We start from the raw sequence: 23,938 nt of genomic DNA on the forward strand, positions 1-23,938 counted from the left end.
ATAATGCATATTATACACGCCTTACCCTGCATAAATTTAATTCTAAAAACTCTCCAACTTGTCCATATTGTAAAAATCAACCGGCTGAACGTCTTCATATGTTCTGGAGCTGTAAATGCATATATAAGCTTTGGAATTCCCTTAAGATTCAACTTCAGAAGATGGGTTACCAAAGTACAACGTTGTCATGGAAATTTACGATTTTACATATTCCCCTGAAAAAACTCCCTAGATCACAAAGTACTATATATATTAATATTTTTCTGTTAATGAAGCTTTATATAGCCACTAATTGGTTAGACCCATCTAAAACATCTTGGGAAAACTTTAGAGTTTTGGCAACAAGGCATATATTAGCTTATAAACTACTTTTAAGTCCACATAATAAAAATATTAATAACCCAAAAATTTGGGAACAGATATTTAATATTATATTAGCATAATACTTTTAACTTGAAGGTATTCACATTTATTTATTTGCTTAGAGAGAATTTTGTATTTAAACTGTATATTACTGGAAATGTTATTAATTACTTTTTGTTTTTCCTCTATTCTTAATGTTTTACATGGAAGCATGCTTGTAAATATTGTATATTTGTTTGGTGTGATGGTTAGTGATATTAGTTAGTAGTCTTTTGTTTTGTATTTTTTCTCTAAAAAATGTTGTGTTTGTTTTTAATTGTGTATGAAAATAATATAACAATAAAGATTTATTATGGAAAAAAAAAGAATCTTTGCTTGGACATGTTTAAATAGGTATTCATCAACCCCAAGCAGACTCTGAAGAATTTTTTCCTCAGGTCAATTGCAAATGTTGGAGGTATGATGGTGATGAAAGAGATAATTGGGAACATATTTTTGGAAAGGTAGTGAGTTTGCAGACTTTGAAAATTTCCTGCAAACTACTCTGTCAGAAATACTGTGTGAGCAAATTGGTGTAACTAAAGAAATTATTATTTACTTGAGCTATGATGCAGACTCGGACTTGCTTAGACATAGTAAGGCCTTGCTCAGTTTAATTCTGGTGACTGTCAAAAAATCAATTCATAGAAAATATAAATTGAAGTCTAAACCAACTGTACTAGGAAAAGTGAATATAGTAACAGAGAAAAAAACAACTTTTTTTAGAAAAGGGTAGGAGCAAATTACATAAAACAAATGGGAATTGTGGGAACAATACATGCAGAATAATGTTTTGGAGGAGGAGGAATGAAGTTTAAAGGAAGGCAGGAATTGAATGAGCTTTGTAATGATTGAAAATAAGTGAAAAGATTATAAGTGATGGATAATGTTTGCAACGATAATATGGTTTGTTTTCATTTATATAAATATATGATTGTCTATGTCATAAGTGGTACTTCAATAAAAATGTTTCTTGTTTTAAAACAAACAGGAAATCAACAATTCCTAAAAATTCAGAATGCAACTCAAAAAGCACTTTTTTATCCAAGCCAAATTCTGCTGCTTCAATACAAGACATATTACCTAGCCTATATGCTTTTCAAGTCTTTCCTCCTCTTTCAAGATTCCCCGAAGATTGCTTCGTTATAGAAAATAATGTGTATATATATATATATATATATATATATATATATATATATATATATATTGTGCATTACACTCTGCTTGAGTTTACATTGCACTGGAAATGTACATGCACAATTTTTCTGTGTAATTAGTCTGAACTATTCTGTTATTATTAACATTTCTGTATTTTTGTTTGTGAAATGTTTTACATTTTTTCCTGGGTTGAGCCTGAAACTGGTCAATATTGATCAATGTACTACCTCTGTAAATAAATATAAATAAATAAATAACACAATACTCTTTTTCATGCAGAGGTTTGATCTACAAATTGCACATAATTATGTGCAGAACTGCATTTCAAATATGTAACAAATATATACAGCATTAAAAAATAGGAATAATTTAAAAAGTGCCAGTATCCCCCTACATATGCACTTGTCAATCTAACATTTACACACTTATGTTAATGTTGTACCTTCCTAGGATTAAGTCATTATTTGGAAATACATTACTTTAGATTCAGCACTATTTCTATATGTCTAACCTGACCAAAATGTTGCTGCTTGCTGATATATATGGGTGCTTGCCAAGTCTTTCAATGTTAGTTCTACCTTAGTGATGTTAAGTCAAAGACTGACAGCAGAGTAACATTTTGTAAGATGCTTAGACTTAGATCAGACTATTACTGTAAGCAGTGGTAACATTATAGTGGATAACTGATGTATTTTGCTGTTAAATAACAAGACTAAAAGCAGAAAGAAATCGCAAGCACTTGCATTTAGTAATAATACAAGTAAACACCTGTAAAAGTAACTTAAGACTTTATAATAATGTAAAATAATCCATAGGTAACATTAAATGTAGACCATGAAATGATTGCCAGTTTGGACTTTAGCAGAACATTCATTCATTCAGAGGTTAGTAAATTCATTCAGTCATCCCCCATAATGTTGAATAATCTACTCTTGAGCTCTCTTATGCTTCATGTCTGTCTTATATCGCTGGTAAGTTTGCTCCACAGCCTGGGGTGTCTTTGCATGACCCTATTTTGGTGCTCTTAGCACAAATCTTAACAATAAGTTCTCTGACCTTGTTTTAGACATAACTGATGCTGGTACTCTATAAATGAGTACAGGACATCATCTAATCTGTCACAGACTGCACAACACTGAAAAGTACCTTTTTTCTTATGGTCTGCTTTTGACAAGCACAGCATAACTCCTAACGGTCCTCTGTATCCTATGTTAAGTAGCAGTGACAAATGAAGATAGGATTGTAAACAATGGTACTCCAGAGCTTTATACAAAGGAATAAAAATAGCTTTATGTGTCACACACCTATAGATCAGATAAATAGCACCATACCGCTGCATTATCACACTGAAAATATAAACGTTGAACTGCACAGATCCCTAATACATATACATGCAGGGACACACACACACACACACACACACACACACACACACACACACACACACACACACACACACACACACACACACACACACTCACACACACACTTCTGAAGCTACACTGCTTGAGACAGAAGGACAATACTCTGTTTAGCAGCCTGACCAATTTCTACCTCCCTGTGAACAGGGTAACTTGACAAATGAGTAGAATTTTGCATATTAAATAAAGACAAACACATTCAAATTCTGATAGCAAACATTCTCAGTGATAAATTCAAATATTTCAAATGAAGTAAATGCAAATATACTAAACATACTGATAATGTGAATAAACACAACAGTTACTGTTCTGATAAAGGCATATGGTTAATTACATTGTTATGCAGAAAACGTAATGGATGAAAATATTAAATAAAGCAGTTGTCTGCAAATCTTATCATCATACGTTCATAGGTTCATAGGACAATACTAGGCTATTGGCTTAAAGGCCCTTATAAACCACGTTTTTTTCCCATGTTCCCACGAAGTCAGCACCTGTTTCCCCTGTCCAGCAGGGATACAGGTGGGATCCCAGGAGTATATTTTTTATTTCCCATCCAGTTGTCCAGGTTCCTCTTAAAGAGGCTAGAGAGGTACCCTGCTTGACATGGACAGGAAGTATATTCCACAGCTGGGGGAGTCTTTGGGACACAAATTTATCCTGCCAACAAGTTCTATTAATGTCACAGTCCAGGTTGACACCTTGCGTGTTGGTTGCATGAGTGAAGTTTGACTTACAGATATGCAGCAACCCCATCAAGGCTGAGTCTGAGATGGCCTTGTATGCCAGACACAGTCACCTCTGAGCAGTCTATATTAGACTGAGTAGAGGGACAGGGCTTTTAGTTAGGTGTTTGAGACCCTGGATTTTCCTGGTCAGGGACATCTGTGGTCTCTTCAGCTGCTGCATGTGCTTGGCAAGGTACATGCAGAAGGGGGTATTGTACTCAATAATGGGTCTGATAACGGAGGAATACAGGGATGTTATTACCTCCTTGTTCTGGATGAAAAACCCTTACTTAATAGGTGGGCCATGTAGAAAGCCTTTCATACAACTGAAGCAATTCAGTGGTCAAAAGTCAGATTGCTATCAACCTGTGTGCCCAAGTCCCTCACTACTCTGCATGTTTAATACATTGTTATTAATGTGACAATTAGTGAGGACACCATTTTCCTTAAAGGGGATAATGAAGCATTTCTTGGCCTTCAGTTTGAGGCCATGCCTCTGGTATCAGTCATTAGTTTGGGTAAGGCCCTCTTGGAGGATGTTCACATCACTAGGGGAATCTAAGACAGTGCCCAGCTTGCAGTCATCTGCAAACTTGGTCAGCCACAGACCACTGGATTTGGCTTGCACCTTGCACCTCAGAAAAGTATATCCCAAACAGTAGAGGCCCCAAGACCAATCCTGCTTATTACAGGTCTACTACTAGAGGTGGCTTCCCCTATTTTGACTGAATGGGTTCTATCAGTGAGCCAGTTAGCTATCCATATGGTAACATACAGGTTGATGCCTAGCTTGCAGAGTTTTTCTATTATGCCCAAGTAGGGAATAGTGTTGAATGCTTTGGCTAGGTCAAGGTTGGTGGTGTGCACCATCTTCCCCATGGTTTTGGTGAATGTTTTGAAGAAGTCAACCAAGTTTAACAGACATGATCTCCCTTTGACAAAACCAAACTGTGTGGGGTCAAGTGGTTGGAGGTTGCCAATGTCCTTGTTTATAAGGTCCATGATAATACATTTCATGGCCTTGCAGATCAGGCTAGTTAGGCTGATGGGCCTATAATTGTCTGGGTTGGTGGACGCTCCATCTTTGTGAAGAGGGATGACAGTGGCTATCCTGCATTTGGCTGGGGCAAAGCTGGTGCCTAATGATGCTGAGAGCTCTTGCCTGAGTTCATGTAGGATATAGCCAGGGATCTTGTCAGGCCCCATGGAGGCTGCATTTTTTGTCTTTGAGATGGCATTAAAGACCTGCTTCCTGGTGATGAGGGGAAGGGGGCAGGTGCTGAGGATGTCCTGGTTTACTAATGGGGGAGAGAGGGGTGAAGTTTTCCCTGTTCCTGTCTGCTAGCAGGTTGGCTATATCGACAGCGTTTGCATATGTGGCTGTTCTTGACCACCACTTCAGAGCAGATTTGGCTGTTACATTTGAGACTGTGGACATATGTGAAAAAGGCCTTGTGATTGTCTTATGTGGATGTGGCCAATTTGGACTCAAAGTTAGCCTTATTAGATTTCACCAGTGACCTTATTTGCTTGTTCAGAGAAAGGAGAGATTGTTTCCATCTTGGCACCTGCTCCTTCTTGGTCCTGGACAGCAATTTTGTATTTTATTATATAGTTTGTTTACTGCTGCTGTCCACCAGTCAGGTTTACTCTTTCTTGAGGAAGATGGTTTGGTTCTGTCAGGTATTGCTGAGTCCATGCAGATATGTAGGTGCTCATATGGTTTTTTGGTGTAAGCTTGGATATTAGTGCTAGCTCCAACTGAAGGGACAGAGGTTGTGAAGCTGCTTATACCTGCTGTCAGGAGGCTGTGGACAGCTTTTGAAAAGTTTTTTTTGTTTGACCCTGGCAAGGGGGTGGGGGGGGGTGGGGGAGATAGTGACTTCGAAAGTGATCACTTTATGGTCGGATCTTACCAAGGAAGATGACACTGTAGGGGGTGCTACAGTGGCTACTCATGTTGGTTAATACCAGGTCAAAGATATTTTCATCTCTCATGGGGGTGTCAACCAGCTGATCCAATGCATTAGCAGTGTCAAAGTTGTGGAATCTCTGGGCATACATGTTTAGGCTAGAATAGGTTTTCCACTCTATGGTTGGGTAGTTAAAGTCACCCAGGATCAGGGTAGAGGGTTGAATCTTGATGGATTCAAGTAATTCCAGATAGGTGGAGTGGGTGTCCTGAGTCATGTTTGAGGGTTGATGATTTGAATAGGTGTTTTGTCAACAGTTAACTGCACCTGGAGTGTCTTCTGTGTGTCATACTGTTTGACCAGCCTGGAGGTCTGTATGTCTTTGTTAAATATTGAAATTCCACCTCCTTTGGCTTTGTAGCCCTCCATTTGGGGTCTGAAAGTATAGTAGGATGAGTAACCTGGTAATGCCGGGGTGCCCTCCGCAGCTTTGAACCTGGTTTCAGTGACTGCACAAATGTCAGTATCTTCCAAGTCGAGGAATGTTTGCAATGAGTGCAGTTTCATGTTAAGACTCCTAGTGTTTAGCTGCATGACCTTTGCATTTTGTTTAGAATTTTTCATGTTGCTAATTTTGTCCTCATGACTTTGCCTGAAAAAGCACTATAGGGGAGGCAAGAGCCTTATTAGATTTCTAGAACAGTACAGGGCTTAAGCCTGGACCATGTAGGTAGCATAAGTAATTGAAAATTTGGATAATAAGTTTCCCATTAAGCTAATTAGGGGTATTTTATTAATGAACCAGGCCAAGATGCAGTTTAAGTACAAGTTATTGTTATAATTTATAAAGCTTGGAATTAGGCTTGTGTGAGGGGTACTAGTTTCTTATCTAAGGCAATAGTAATAATTTCACAATGAACAATCACATACATGGTATCTTCCTTACAAATTCAGATAAACTAATGTCAGGCAGATCAACAGGCCAGATATTAGCAGTGATTTAGGTGGATGTTTTTCTTTGCATTGCTTTACAAAAGATGGAAGAAGGGCTCATAAGTTTATGGGTGGTAAGAGAGGAAAAGAACCTAAACCGCTTATGTAGCTCCATGTTTTACAAGTAACATTTCATCATCTATCACCTTAACAAAACTACTTAATAAGATACTGGTTTGAAAAAAACATTCCCTTTCACCAAGAAAATGGAGAGAGTGATGTATCCTGGTATTTTGCAGATAATTATATACCTGAAAAAATCACTAGGACCCATATGGATATGTGTTAGGGTGGTATTCACCGTCGTGAATGCATTAATACAATTGGCACTATTTGTGCATAAGCACAACAAAGGCACTATTCATAGAGGCCATTTACACCAAAGAGTGATGCCTGCTAAAGGTATGCAAATTAATTTGTAATGAGATGGAAATGAGAGATGATGTAAAATGTCTTATGCTAATAAGTCTTCCTCCAGGCTGTTTGTGAATCAAAGTAATATGTCAATGCATTTCCGGACCATGAGAAGCTTTGTTGTAAAAAGTGGAATTGTATCTTTTCTATCTAGTTTGCAACGAGAAATGATGCTGGCTCTTGCTTCTAGCATTGTTATTTCCCAGTGTGAGCTATTTGTCTTGGCCAAGCCAAAACCTCAGATGCCCAGCGGGCCATTCAATGGACAAGAAGTTGAAGATATAGACAGAGAATAACTCATCATAATTTTGACATTTAAGAAATCCTTGATAGGTTAAGAGTGAACAAGGATACTGTAATGGTCTTAGTGAGTATGTATGCTCCTCACACAGGTACTGGGGGAATGCATGGAATTCCTTTCCCTGAGGATATTAAGATATGTATATCTCTCACTATACTTGCCAGGATGATCTTCTATTGACATACTGGGGACACACACTGGGTATTTTTTGGGCTTCTGCCTTATGGATGCTTCAGCAGTTCCTGGATGTCCTCTTGGTATGTGCGAATCAGTACTTCTGTTTCCCAGTGTCACCTCAGGATCAAGCCTGGACTATGATTGCCTTATATGAAGTGGCACATTTCCCTGAGGTACTTGGAGTTATATATTGCACACATTATAACTGGTGATCCATCTGGTCCACAGGGGGAGTGTTACTGTTATAGAAAAAGCAACCATTCCAGCTACTGCCAGCTAGTGCGTGATACATGGAGTTGCATCACCAATGTGTCTGCCCGGTAACCTGGCAGTGCACATAATTTCCATATCTGGCACACTAGCTTAATCTGCCACCTCTTCCTGCATGGTAGAATAACCAATGGTCATCTTGTTGGTAAGTAGAAAATGTTATTTTTATTGTTCAGTTGGGTAGTCATGGTAAAATGTGTTGCTTAATACTAAACCACTTTTCCTTTGTTTATCTCTCACCCTTTTCTCCTTTTTGTTATGTTTTTAGGTGATGCGGGATATCCTCTGGAGCCATGACTCATGACATGAGTTGAAATCTGAGTAGAGCTGTGCAAGGTAATTTATACAGAGGCCATTTCCAGTCTCATATTCTTTGTCATGCTGAAAAGCCATTTCTGATGCCTGGATGAGTCTGTGGGAGACCTTCAGTATGACCCATCTACTACATGCAGGATCTTTACTGCATGCTGCATTCTGCACAACATAACTATGCATCAGTCTGGTGGTGAACCATGTTGTCACAGCAGCTTCCAGTTCAAGTCCTACCATGATTAATGATGACCAACCAGTAACAGCAGTAAGGCACCCCATGCATCAGGTTCATACACGTCATACAGCTGCGCAGGTAAAAAGGCAGCATACAGTCCAGAATTATGGACAGTGATATTCAGATTAGTGTTGTTTGTTATAAAAACACAAAGAATATAACTGATGTATACAGTGCTATGTGTGGGCTATACTGTATGGTACATGGTCTACTTTCAATGTTCTTTAGAAATTTCCTTTCACCTTTACATTTTTTTTTTTAATTTCAGAACAGATACTCATATTAATATTTATAAAATAATGCCTGACTGCTCATTGGCACCAGTGCAGTGCAGTAAGAAGGAATAATATAACAAATATTTACATTTTAACTGTTTTGCAGAATAATTTTTTGCTTAGGGACTGTACTTAAGTATGCATCTCTAATGGTGCATTTAATAAAAACTATTTCAGTATTTGACTGCTTAGAATTTGCCAAACTGTATGTTTTAAAATCACTAAACCTGCATTTAAAATTAGTTCATACCTTGCATTGGAATAGGAAATTTATCAAATCATTTGTTTAGTGCTGTGGGTAAAGTGATAACAGTGCTAGTGTAAATGGCAATATACTCTTGTAATGTTTTTTGTTTCAGGTGTGTGCCATTCTCTTAATAGTGTGCATTATTTGTTTTATGTTCTGTATAATTGTCAGATGTATCATTGCTGAACTAAAACTTCTGATAATGTATGCACCCTTAATAGTGTTAAACACTGCAATTTGCATGATATGCCTTACACCTCCTTATGAATAAGCACCACAGCTATTGAAAATGAAATACATGCACATGCAAAGCCTCTTAATCCTGGGTAACATTGTGCACACTTAAATTCTGTATTTATTTATTTGTTAACACATCATATTTGAAGTTAAACATTGCGTTTAGTCTATTGAAATGCATGGTAGTCAAATGCTATGTTTCATATTGTAAATACCTAAAATGTCTAGCCTAAGTCACAATAGGCCAAAGACAAGTGTGTCAAACACTATGTCTCCTAAAGATAGGGTAAGTGAAAATGCATGTGATCTCAAGGAATGTCTGTCATGTGAGCTGGATGGTGATTTTCTGTGGTGATGGGACCTACTTGATGCAGGTGATTCTACAGATGGCACCCTAATGAAATGTTGGCACTCAGAATGCAGAGTGCTGTCACGTCAAAAAAATGGACCAAAGCTCCAAGAGAAGAGCAACTCTTGAACATTGTTCTTACCATAGGATCATAGGAGGTTAATAGATTAATGGCCCTTAAGCCCTTACAAGCCTAGCCAAGAGTATATACCCCCCCCAAAAAACCTCAGACACACCTGTCACCTCTGCAATGAGGGACAAATGTGGAACCCCTGGGGCAAATTTGTAGTTTCCCATTCACTCATCAAGGTTCCGCTTGAAGAGGGTCAGAGAGGTACTTTGTTTGACATGTATGGGAAGTGTATTCCCGAGAGGGGGCAGCCTCTGGGAGACAAACTTGTCTGTCCAGCAGGTTTTGTTGATGTTGCATATTAGATTTAGATTTAGGTCTATTGAGCGGGTAATGTGCAAGGAGTTAGACTTATGGATATGGAGCATCTCTAGTAGGGCAAGGACCGATATTGCCATGTAGGCGAGACACAGATTACCTCTGAAAAATCTATGATACCAAGTAGAGTGATAGTGATTTCAGCCTGTCCACATAGGACTAGGTGTTGGAGGCCATGGATTCTCTTTGACATATTTCTGTCACCTTTCCAGTTGGTGCAGGTGTTTGGAGAGGTACATACCAAATGGGGCATTATACTCAATTATAGGCCTAATGAGGGAGCTGTGGTGGTGCTGCGGTAGCGTTGTCACCTCACAGTATGACGTTGTCCTGTTTGATTCTCAGCTAGAGTGTCTTCTGTGTGGAGACTGCATGAATGGGCGTACATTCGTTGAAGGTTGTGCGTCAGGGCTGGCAACTCGGCACGTAAAAATCTACTGCCAATCATTAGCGGACCGGAGTTCCGCTGTGGCGACCCCTAACTGGGAAAAGCCAAAAGACACAAACAAACAAATAGGCCTAATGAGGGAGGAGTACAGAGAAGTAATAACCCCCTTTTTTCTGCATGCAATCCCTTTACTTATCAGATAAACCAAGTAAAAGGCTTTTCTGACCACTGCCGCTACATGATGGTTGAATGTTAGATTGTTCTCAACTTGAGTATTCAGGTCTTTCACCACAGCTTGTGTGCTTAGGGGGTTCCTGTTGATGTGGTAATCAGTAGGGGTCATGTTTTTGCTGAATGGTATGATACTACTTTTTTACATTTAACTTAGGATCATGACTTTGACACCAGTTATTTGTAGCTGTGAGACCCTCTTGCAGTATGTCAGCATCATTTGGAATGTCAGTGACAGCACCCAAATTACAGTCATCCCCAAACTTGGTCAGCTACAGCCGTTTTGTCTTTGTCTGGACCTCTGGGAAGTAGATGTCAAACAGTAGAGGTCCCAGGACAGATCCCTGGGGAACACCACTCGTAGCAGATTTGTTGTCTGAGGTGGTGGCACCTATTTTGACTTTGTGGGTCCTATTGGTGAGCCACTTGGCCATCCACCTGATGAGATAGGGATTAAAACCAAATTTTGTTAGCTTTTTGATGAAGCTTGAATTGGGGATTATGTCAAAGGCCTTGGCCAAGTCAAGGTAAGCTGTATGTACTGACTTTCCCTCATCCCGGGCCTTGGTGACAGTCTCAAAGAAGTCAACCAGGTTCAATAGGCAAGATCTGCCCCTGATGAATCTGAACTGGGTGGGGTCAAGTGCTTGGAGATTGCCTATATCCTTGTTTATGAGATCCATAATAATAAGCTCCATGGCTTTACAGATGAGACTTGTCAAGCTAATGGGGTGATAGTTTCCTGGGTCAGTAGTGACACCACCTTTGTGCTAGGGGATGACAATGGCATTTCTCCACTCTACTGGAATGAAGCCTGTAATTTGGCTGTGGTTGAATAGGGTGCTCAGTGGCAAAGCTAGTTCTCTGGAGATGATGCAGAATACAGCCTGGGATACTATCAGGCCCCATGGAAGCTGTGTTCTTTGCTTTGGGTAGGGCCTTTAACACTTGATCTATGGAGATGTGAGGTGTGGGACAAGTATCAGGAATGTCAACTGGACCTTTGGGGAAGATAGGGGGGTGAAGTTTGCGCTCAACCTATCAGCTAGCAGGTTGGCTAAGTAAACAGGATCAGTGTAAGAGGTACCCTTAAGTACTAATTTGAAACAAACCTGGGCTTTGCCATGGAGTTTCCTAACGTAACTGAAGAAGGAGTTGTGGTTTCCCTTTGTTTCAGAGGCTAGTTTCAACTCATAATTGGCTTTGGAGGTTTTCACTAGTGATCTAATTTGCTTGTTGAGGTGAAGGGGGGAGTTATTCCAATTTGGGGATGAGACGAACTTGTTTAGTGTGTTAGAAGTGATGAAGTCAAGGAATCATTGGGTGAGTACATTAGTGCAAGAATAGTTCACCTAGTCTATGGTGGGGAAGTTGAAGTCACCAAGGATCAGGGTGTTAGGGGGTACCTTGATGGAGTCAAGTAGGTCTAGGTAGGAGAAGTGGGTGTCCTGAATCATGGAGGGTGGGTCTATAGCTAGCTATAACTTGAATGGCTGTCTTGCCAACTGTTTTTTTCCTTTAAACTTCTTTTTTGCAGGGGATCAAGCCTTCTACACACTCCACATCCCAAACTTATATATTTACTAACTCCTAGATTGCAATAAAGCTGAAAAAAAGGAATATTCTAGGAAATGGCCATCTTGGACTTGGTATATGTAAGTGTATTCTTTCAGCTATTCAGTCTCCGTGTTTTGGAACTCAGTCTACAGGGTCCCAACATTTCAAATGGCTACTCCTGCAGACACTAATCTTACAGTGCTGCCAGACTGAGACCTCATATGACAGTTTGTGCTTTCTGTACAAGAATGCTGATGTAGCCTGTACAAAATCTGCTGAGTATATTTACTGCTACTATTCTCACTAGTATCTTGAGAAGTACTTCTAGTTCAATTTGATATGCCCCCATGTGTCCAGTCAGTACTCCATCCTCTTTACTTTCCAAAACTAACTCCTATATGAGTCTGGTAAGTCTTTACTAATGTATGAATGGAGACAGACAAGGATGATTGGGGTGCCAATATATTCCCTCCTTCTCAAATCCCCTATCCTAGACCCTGTAACCTACTTTCTAATCAAATCACCCACTTGTACAGAAAATTTTGAAAACTAGGGGGAGGTCTATCTCCCACCAAAAATATAATACCCTTCCTCTTATATCTTCACCAGCACAAACCTTTTGATTTGTTCTTTCTGTGAGTCCCTCTTTCTTATGTCAATTTTTCATATTTTTCCTGTATTCCATTTTCCACTCTTTTAAGAAACCAATGGGGTGTCCACAAAAGGATACCCATATAGGAAACATATAAAACCCCTTTACATTTTTAAAAGTTAATATAAATAGCTGTGCTGTGTGCCACTTGCCTTAAATACTTCAAGCATGCTTGTGCATAGCCACATTCAACCATAATACCTGAATACTTCTGAAATTATATGAGCACTTACATTTTCATGTAGTACTTCACACACGGTTAAGGATTAACTTCAGCAACTTTATGCATTTCACAAGAACGGGTATATTTTACAAACAGCTCTGGTTTGCTGCTTCCTTTTCAGCATGCATTTGGATACAAGTGTAGGAGTAGTCTTCCAAAACAGATGCTGCAGAAATGCAAACCTTAGGACTATGAATACCACCCTTAGTATTATTTTGTAAAGACTTTATTCATAAGGTAAAAATACTGTTACCATGACTTGACACTCTTAAATGAAAATGAAGCTGAATGAATGCTGCCAGATAAAAATGTTGGATATTCTCCTATATTTCACATGGGGATCACCCCTGATATATATATATATATATATACAGACACACACAGTGGATAAAAAAAGTGTACACAACCCTGTTAAAATGCCATTTTATTGTGATATAAAAAATGAGACCACAATAAATCATTTCAAAACTTTTCCCAACTTTAAGGTGACCTATAACCTGTGCAATTCAATTGAAAAACAAACAAATCTGTTAGGGAAAAAAATGCAAAAAAATAAAAAAACGTACAGTAAACTGGTTGCATAAGTGTGCACACCCTTAAATTAATACTTTGTTGAAGCACCTTTTGATTTAATTACAACATTCAGTCTTCTTGGGTAGGAGTCTATCAACATGGCACATCCTGACTTGACAATATTTGCCCACTCTTCCTTGCAAAAGTTCTCCAAATCTGTCAGATTGCGAGGGCATCTCTTGTGCACAGCCCTCTTCAGGTCACCCTACAGATCTTCTATTGGATATAGGTCTGGGCTCTGGCTGGGCTTTCCAAAACTTTAATTTTCATCTGGTAAAGCCACTCTTTTGTTGATTTGGATGTATGCTTGGTGTCATTGTCATGTTGAAAGGTGAAATTGCTCTTCATCTTCAGCTTTCTAGCAGATGCCTAAAGGTTTTGGGCCAAAATTGACTTGTATTTGGAACTGTTCATAATTCCCTCCACCTTGACTGAAGCCCCAGTTCCAGTTGAAAAAAAAGCAACCCCAAAGCATGATACTGCCACCACCATGCTTCACCGTGGGGATGGTGTTCTTTAGATTATGTACTTGCCTTTGCATTATAAATTAGCTGTACAATTCCTAACTTTCTACAAGCCAGATGACATAAATATTGGACAAATTAACTTTTTTAAGTGCCACAGTTTGAAACATGATCTTGAATTTCTTATTTTTGACTCAGACCTCAGCTGCTTTTGTCCTAAAATGATGACTAATAGCCAGAACATGTTAACAATCTTTACTTGGCTCTCTGCATTCTATTCTCTGTTATTAGTACTTTAAAAGTACCTTCAGACCACATATTGCACTCTATAACTATGTTGAGTTTATATTCATCACTCCCAGAAAATATGTTCCCACTTTTCTCTTTCTTCCCAATCATACCTCCAACATTTGCTCTCTACTTGAGGAAAATTGTGTGGAGTCTACTTGGGGTATAAAAATACCTATGTATGCATGTCAAAGCAATGATCTTAACTCTTCTAGACTGCATATTTGGGAGGCATACATATATCCCCAGATTGTTTATTTGTGAATTGTTTATCAAATTCCCAGTCCTTTCTAACCTCCTGATTGATTTGTATAGTTGTCATGCAATATTTTATAAGCTCTTCTAATTATACCTTTTTAAACAGCAGCTTATGGTCTAGATTCTACTAAAATCTCTACCAGAGCTGGTCTTCTACTTAGAATATCCCTATTTATTCTGTTTGCCTATACTCTGATATCAGTCCTTGACAGGGAAAACAATCTCAGTCTGCAGTCCAAGTAAATTATTGTCCTCTTCCCATTATATTACCTTTTGCTCTCTTTTTATTTGCTCCCAATACCTTGGCTCTTTTGCCAGTTTTCTTCAATAAATTCCAGCTCCCCTCTTGCCTATTGTCCTTAATTGCAGTCATCCCTATTGATAGAATCTCCTTTCTCCATTCCCATGCTGGCTCAGTTCTTAGAATATGTTTTGCTGTTTTATGAATATAATATTCTGTATGGTTATTGTTATCCTCCTTAAGGATCTGCATCCAAAATCCCTATCTCTCCTTGTTTCTTGAGATTCCCCCATTGCATCATCATCCCCTTCCATTTTGAAATATAGGTTTCTGCTTGTGATTTGTATAGTTGCCTTAGCTGTGTATCTCTGAAATACCCTTTCAAATTGGGTAATCCCAAACCACCTTGCTCTTTTGGAAGAATCAGCTTATTCCACTTGACTCTTGCTGTCTTCTACTCTCAGATAAAATCCTTTAGCTCTTTATTAATTGCTATCCACAACTTCTCCTCTGGTTGATAAAAATATGCCTGACCTGTGTATTAGACTAAAGGACTAAAACATTTTAACTGCTTGGATCTTACTATCCATATCCATATAACAGAGCTTCCAATCTCTCAGTTTTTGTATTATCTTTTGTTTAGTCTCTTCCTACATATCCTTAGTTGCCACACCAGAATCCTTTTTAATTCATACTCCTAAGTACTTCATTTTATCATGTCCCCATAAATATGGATACTGCTGAACCAATTAGTGTGTGGGTACATAATTTACAGCTATTGCCTTTGTTTTAGCTTCATTAATTGTGTATCCCAAAAAGATTTGAAACTGTCTTAAAATGCTCCACAACACTGAAATATCCTTTACTGGTTTTATTAGGTATAAAAATATCTTTTGGAAATAGAGCCAGCTTTTCTTGACCACCATACCAATCACATCCTTGAATCTCTGCGTCCCCCATTTTCTTTGCCAGTAGTTCTAAATATAATGCAAATAACAAAGGGGAAAGAAGACACCTCTGCCTGGCCTCTTTCCTCAAACAGAAATGATCAGATAGGAACCCACCCACTTTAATTTTTGCCCCCAATCCCTCATATATATCCTCCGAATCACATTCAATTTTACCAAGGAATGCAAATGCTTCCATTGCCCTGTTGATAACCCCCCCCCCCCCACCCAGCTTACTCTATCAAATTTTTTTCTCTGCATCAAGACCCACAAACAACAGTGGTATTTTCTTACATTCTGCTTCCCTCTGGTCATCAATGTTCTGTTAATGTTGTCAAATGTTCGCCTACCTTCCACAAAACCACATTGATTCATATCTTTCAATTTTGGCAATAACTTTGCCATTTTTTTTAGCCATTACAGACATAAACACTTTGTAATAATCATGGTTTAGGATGGAAACAGGGCTGTATGAAGCTGGATCTGATGGGTCTTTACCCTCTTTAGGTATTACAGCCACCACCACTTTCTTCCAGGATGTTGGTACTTCTCCTTCTCTTAAAATACTGTTAAACAAAACCTTCAAGATCTTTATCAGTTTTTCATTCCTTGCTTCCAAACTCCCACATGAATACCATCTATTCCTGGGGACTTTCCTGTGGGTTGATTATACATCACTATTAATTCAACAACATAATCTTGGTAGCACTTTATTCCCCTGTAAAGGATAAAATGGCAAGTATATGTTGTTTCATTACAAGGCTTGTAATAATGTCTACGTTATTCTCATTAATTTTAATGGCGCATTAATGGCGCATTCTATGTCAGAAAGTGATAAAATAGGCTGCCAATGATCGTGTGCTTCTAGGAAGAAAAATATAGAAGGGGATATGACGGAGCAACGAAAGGAACCAAATGAGAAAACCTTGCATAATAATCCCAACAGCTATGTACATGATAGCGAAGGTGAGCCTTTTAATGACAGTTTAGATATACCTAATGGGCAAAAGGTAATTAATCAAAGTAAAATCAATATGCTGGATATTTCAGTTCCTTTGTCCAGTAGCCAAGTCAATATCACAGATTTTACTTTTGATTTTTCATTATATGATATTGACTTAGAGGCTAAAAGAACAGGTACTAAATCTAAACAAGCATTGCCAGTTAAGACATATTCAGCGGTCACTGAACATAACATTAATGACAGTTAAGGAAATTTGTCGCAATGTAAGCCTGTACAACCATCTAATGCTTGTCCAGCTGAACATGCAAAAGAGAATCGTTTTAATCAATTTTTAACTTTCAATTGTGACATTGACCACAAGGAAGGAACGAATATTGTTGCTAATACACAAGTTGATGCTATAGAAGAGACTGGAAGTTTGAAAACTATGATATATGCTTTGGGAAAGAAACTAAAGACTATTAATGGACTGAATAGACAATGTGTATTTATCAAAATGTATAGATAATAAGATAGTTCCCATGGGGCTTAGATTTTTTAAGTTACCCATGGGCTTAGATCTGACTAATACTGGTAAACATGAATTTAATATGTTATTTGATGAGTGTGGATTTAATTATATGAGATTATTAGTTAAGTATAATGATGAGAGATTGAGTATGCTGATACAGGAAGCTGAAAAACTTAATGTCTGTATTATGAATGATTCATTATTTAAGGAATGGGAAAAATTATATAATAGACAATTTGTGGAAGCTGAGAAATGGGTTGTTAAAATATGCCAACGCAAACAGAATAAATTGGTAAGGGACAGGGAGCAATACAATAAAAGTACAGCTTATAATTGGCCCAGTCCCCGGATGTGTGATGTACAAGGTCACACTGTCTATAATAAATACAAATATAATAATAGTAGAAATAATAATAATAATATTCAGGATCAATATGGATTAAGAAGGCAATATATGGGACAGGATTTTCAGAGATATCCAAGAGATATAGGTCAACCATATCAGAAAACCAATCAGAAAGAGAATTTTTGCAGGAAAAAGAATTACAACCAGTATTAACAGATAAAGAAGTAGTTTTTTTACATAGAAGTGAAACTGCTAAAACAAAGTCTTATAATATTTCAGATAATAATAATAACAATGATAATAAACAATGTAATAATAATATAAATGTTGATAAATTAGCAGAAAATAGCAATAATCAAATTATTATTAAAGGGAATATTTATTCTTATAATAATTTTAATATATATAATTATTCTAATACATCCATTAAAACTGTTCATTTCCACTTATTTGAGAAATGTATGAAATTCATACCTAATCCTAAATTTAATTTAACTGAAGTATTAATTGATTTTAAGAAATATATTAGGAAGATAAATTTGGATATATTTTTTGATAATGTACCTAAAAATGATTATAAATTTGTAAGTAAGGGAGTCAATAATCAAATAAATACTAAGAGTATGTTTACGCCACCCAATCACCCTGTTGTAGATGTGTTTGACAAGGTAGTTACAAGAGAAATATATCAGGAGTATAATTACTTGAAACAGGGTACAAATATTAAAAATGTATCATATGAAGAATTACAATTGCTTTATGAAATTAAACATGAAAGTGATATTAGAATAATGAAACCAGATAAAGGGGGAGGTATAGTCTTATATGATAATATACAGTATATAAAGAAAATATATGACATACTATATCTAACTGGGAATTATGAGACAATTTCATTAAATGAATTAAATATAGCTTATCAGTGTATAGACTCATATATAGAAGAATACCTATTAGAAGGTAGAATTACTGATGAAATATACAAGTTTGTTAAGGTTAAATTTCCTAAGGTAGCTACCCTGGTAGGTATACCTAAAGTACATAAAGATATTAACGACCCCCCCTTTAGACCAATAGTATCTGGTAGTTATTCTAAAACATTCCCTATGGGTAAATATATTGATATAAAGTTAAAGGGTATGTATTCGGCCATTAAACATATGGTGAAGGATTCATGTTTTTTTTTATCTAATTTCCCTGTTAAAGCAATATCGAATAGTGATACTATAATAGTGACAATTGATGTTATTGACTTATTTTCCTGCATTCCAAAACAAGAAGGTTTGGAAGCCTTCAGTAGTAGTTTATTGAGACATACCAACCTAGAATGGGATGAAATATGTTTATTAGTAGAGATGATGTCAATAATATTGGACAATAATTTCATTTACTTCAAGGGAGAATATTTTAAGCAAACCAGGGGGGTTGCTATGGGGGCAGCTTGTGCCCCCATCTATGCCAACCTGGTTATGCTGTTTTGGGAATATACTATTGTATTCCCCAGTAAATATTTTCAACATATAAAATATTATTCCAGATTCCTGGATGACATATATATCATATGGGAAGGAGAACAGAATGAACTGCTACTATTCATAGATTTTCTTAATAATAGTAGTGATTACCTGAAATTTACACACTCTTATAACAAAAAAGGCTTACCATACTTGGATACATATATTTACCATGACCAAGGTAAAGTTTATTCAAAAATACATAGGAAAAGTACCTTCTCTAATAATTACTTGGACTATTCCAGCTGCCATCCTAATAATGTTAAATATAATGTCTTTAAAGGACAATGTATTTGTGCAGCTAGAATGGTATCGGATTATGAAGAGATGAAAATTGAATTAAATTTTATTAAAAAATTATTTGCACAAAGAGGATATCCTATGGACATGATGAATGAGATTATTGAATATGTTATAGGACAATGGAATATTAAATATAAGCCCTTATTGGGAGCAGAGAACTCATTTAGTAATAATATATTTAATAACAAATCAGTTTCCAAGTATGAAAGAGTATGTATTTTACAATATAATAATGGAGTGGATAAAATCAAAAGAATCATCTATAAATGTTGGCATTTATTCAGTACAGATATGAATCTGGTTAGAATATTAGGTACTAAGCCTAATTTTGTTTACAAAATGGGAAGTAATATGAAGTTTTTAATGCAATATAAAAGTACTGATAGGAAAAGAAATTTTACATATAACAATAATAGAAGCAGGAAATGTGGATCATGCAATCAATGTAGTTATATGTCACAGAACAACAAGATAATATTACAGAATGGACATAGAACTATTATACGATGCAAACAAGGAAATTGTAATACTAAAATAGTGATATACTTGGCTAAATGTGAGATATGTCCAAGTTTTTATGTTGGTAGAACAGAAAGATGTATTAAGAAACGCATATACGACCATATTTATAGTATTAGGACTAAGGATAGAATGAATGCTTTATATCGACATGTAGAAAGCAAAGGGAATGAACATCAATTCAAGTTTAGTATACTTGATATAATAGAAATAGATCCGAGAGGTGGTGATTTCAAGAGTATACTGGCATATAAGGAGACTTGGTGGCAAATATGGTTGGATGCCACCACTCCACCAGGATTAAATGAAAGTATTTCAATAAAATCCCTATTATAGTGTTAAAAGTAACTTATCCAAAATATTTTCATAAAAATTTGCACAAACAACTTTCCAATGGATTTTTTAAGTATTTTTTAAAGAATTTTTTAAAGAATTTTTAATGCATTTATGAATTTTGTATTGTATTTATTATTTATTTAGTATATATTTATTCATTGATTTAATAATTAATCATGTAATATTTAGTGAGTAATTTGAACAGTAATGATTTTTGTATATATAACTGGTAATAATAGTTAAATCCTTATTTATTTGATAGGTATTAATTTATAATTTATAAATTTTCCCTATTATTTTAGTTGTTCTTTAAATTATTATATCTATCTCTAGATTATATAAACATTCTTAGCAGCATTAAGGCAACATTAAATAACATTTAAAAGGTCAGGTCACAATGAAACAACTATTGTGTTGTTAACAACATAAACATATATATACATATTTTATATTTTATATATTTTTTATTTTGTTTTTTTTCTTTCTTTTTAATAGTGTTTTGATGATATAATGCATATTAATGAAACTTATGGATGCATATATATATATATATATATATATATATGTATGTAATATATGGTTAGTATAACTTTAAGGAGAGGGAATATGAATTTGGCGCCAATGAAGTTATTTAAACAGCGTAATAGCAATACGCCTTAGTTCTGATGAAGGCCAGCTGTTTTGGCTGAAAGCGCTTAACTTTGTATTGCATTTGCTGTGGTTCAAGCTTGTTTAGTGTTTTAATGTGCGTATAGTATCATTTGTTCGTTTTATTTGTTTTTTGACAATAAATTGTGGAATTATCATCTTGGCAGTTGTGGGCACTTATTGGTGGAACCGAAGATCTGTATGATCATTTCTGGTGATTCAGTCTCTTGGGGTTATGAACTTTGTGGTTTCTCAGTAGTTGGAATATGATATACTGGCTTCCAAATACCTGTTTTATGATAGCTTACCCATAACCCTTTACCATCTACTTGATATGTTTATTTAAATATTCTGCAGACTCACTAGTTTAGAGATAATAAGAGTCATACCTGTCAGCTGTCTAGATTTTTGCCTCATATTTTTGGTCTATTCCTCAGAAAAGTTGTGGTTTTCTGATTTTTTTGTGGCAAATCATTGAGGATTAAATTCACTAAATAATGACAGGCATTTGATTTTCAGACTTCATATCCTTCTGAAAAATGTATGGTAACACAAGATCTTTTATTCTAGCAACTTTTTAAGTTTATAAGAGCGATAATTAAAAATTTGCCATATTTTTGGGCCTTTGTCCCCCATTATTTTTGGCTTTGTCCAGAATTTTTGCGTTAAGAGGTTCAGAACTATGATAAGAGGAGATGTTGTGGTTATACATCAGAGATGTCATGCAGTATTCCCCCAATGAGTTATTATTATTATTATTGTTGTTGTTGTTGTTGTTGTTTTACATTTGTTAGACAGGCAAGCCCAGCTGGCAACCCATTTTCCGTGGAGTTCTACGGAGACAACTCCAACATAAAACAACAATTATGTTATGATGATGTGACATTGTGCCAGCTGTGCCAGAGGGAGTATGGCAGTGTATGAGTAACATATGCCAGCTCTTGTAGCTGGAGTTTTGTAAAGAATTATATGTGATTTGAATATCAAACTGATTTGTACAAATGCTTGTGTTAAAAATGCATTTGTAAAGTTGCTTGTATCAACAGTGGGTCCTGCTGGACAGAAAAGAAATATACATGTTTGTCAGACTGTATTGTTGTAACTGATGAAATATATATACATATATATATATATATATATATATATATATATATATATATATATATATATATATATATATTAACTGAGGAGAATGGAAAGTAATGGGTTAAGCTCAGCCCAGCTAACCTTAAGAAAAACAGCCTGAAATTAAATTACTTGGTTTAAGCCATAAATATTTTATCTCACAGGTCTGAATGCAGCCAGAGATGTAATGTCTGTGAAAATCCTGGGCTGGGATTCTGCTCTGTTATCCTTAGTGGTCGACTAATTGCTAGCTTGGGGTGCCAGAAAATGGCGTGTTAGTTTCTACAGGAAGGGTGGAAGTGCTGGAATTGATTTGCACTTTCCAAATGCTGTAATAAACCTTAGCTAAAGTTCTACGTGTGCATTGCAACATATCAGTGCCAGATCCTGGCTCATTTTCTAGTGAGATGGTAGTTTGGGGCCCACACAGTCAGTTGACCAGATGTGATGTCATTCTGTAGCCAGCACTGACATTGTCTTTGAATACTAGTGGCAGATGTGAGGAGTGCACCCTGTTTTTGGACCTGACAAGACACTCATCCACTTTCATCTTGCCTTACTTCAGTAAGTAACTAGGGAACAATAATTCTTCAGTCAATTAAAAAAGTGTCACGAGTCTTTCCATCTGTGTTGTTTTTTTATATGTCCTGTGATCAAAATGCTGGTGTTTATTGTAAATAGATATTCCATATTTTTATGTTTTTTATTATTTAATACTAAATATATCTAAACCTTTCAATGTGGCTGGTCTTTTAGAAAATATTTAATCTATGAGAGTACTTGCATTTATTTAGTGGCACTGTAGCTCCACATTACTGAAAGTCTTGCTGCTTGGTTAAACACTACCATTTGTATAAGTATTAATAGTAATAAGTGTAATTGGGATACCCTCTTAAGAGACTTAAAGTAGCTGGCTTCGGGTGTTCTGCTGGCAGCAAATCTACCTTATAGTCTGGGTGGAGGTGGCAGATTAGGTAAGCTGTCCAGTCTTACCCAGTGGTGTGTGAAATGAAATCTCAGAGAGTGTATGTGTCACAGCTGCTTTGAACATTGACACTGAGAGCACTGATTTCACAGAGAGGTGGTAGAGGACTTGGCTTGGAACACCCGGCTAAAGACTCAGCTCTATAGTGGTCAGTGGGGAGTCTTCTTTGGGGCTTGAAGAGGAAGCCCAGCCCCAAGACTAGAGTGTGCATTCTCTGTGTGCTCTTAAGGGAAATTGTACTTAGTGCAGAGAGCTGCATCTGAAAATACTGTGTATTTATTTTTCTTACAGTGAACATTCCTCACCGGTTTCAGTAGTGAGGAGTGAGGCTCCTTGATCACTGCCACAGAGCAGGGACATCACATATGTAATAATAATACAGTTTAGAAAAAACATAACTAATGTCAAAGGGAGCATTTTGCAAACAGAACATAACTTATATTAGAGGAAACATAACATAACAAAGGATGCAACTCTAGTAAAAATAGAATGAATTTTAAAAGCAAAAGCAGCAAGCATTAAATCATAAAAATAAAATGTTTTAACATAATAATATACATAGGTAAAATTGCTGTCTAGATATAGGCAGCACATACACTGCAAAATTCCTGTATAATGTCAGAACCTTGTCAGTTCTTAAGTTATTTTCTTAAAAGTAACTCTCTTTACAGGAATCGTTTATGTGAATTTTGAAATGTGATCCATTACAAGTAAAATGTATCTATCTATGGTTTGCTTACTAATAGGCCCTATAGTACATTGTCCAATCAAAGTGTGGGGAATCTTAGGTATCGCAGTGGAGTATGGGGAGGGGGGGGTGCCACCACAGTATGATTTATGTACTATACTTATGTACTTGCTTTTTCATACATGGTCAGGAAGATCACTCAGTATTTTCCCTGAAACTCCAAGCCTTCTCATATGCTCATCACTAGACTGTTTAGTTCACCTGTGTAATATAAATAATATTTGTCTTTCATCTATA

Source organism: Protopterus annectens, chromosome 5.part1, assembly GCF_019279795.1.
Source record: "Protopterus annectens isolate FY-2018-M chromosome 5.part1, PAN1.0, whole genome shotgun sequence".
In the NCBI taxonomy this organism is placed as follows: Eukaryota; Metazoa; Chordata; order Ceratodontiformes; family Protopteridae; genus Protopterus; species Protopterus annectens.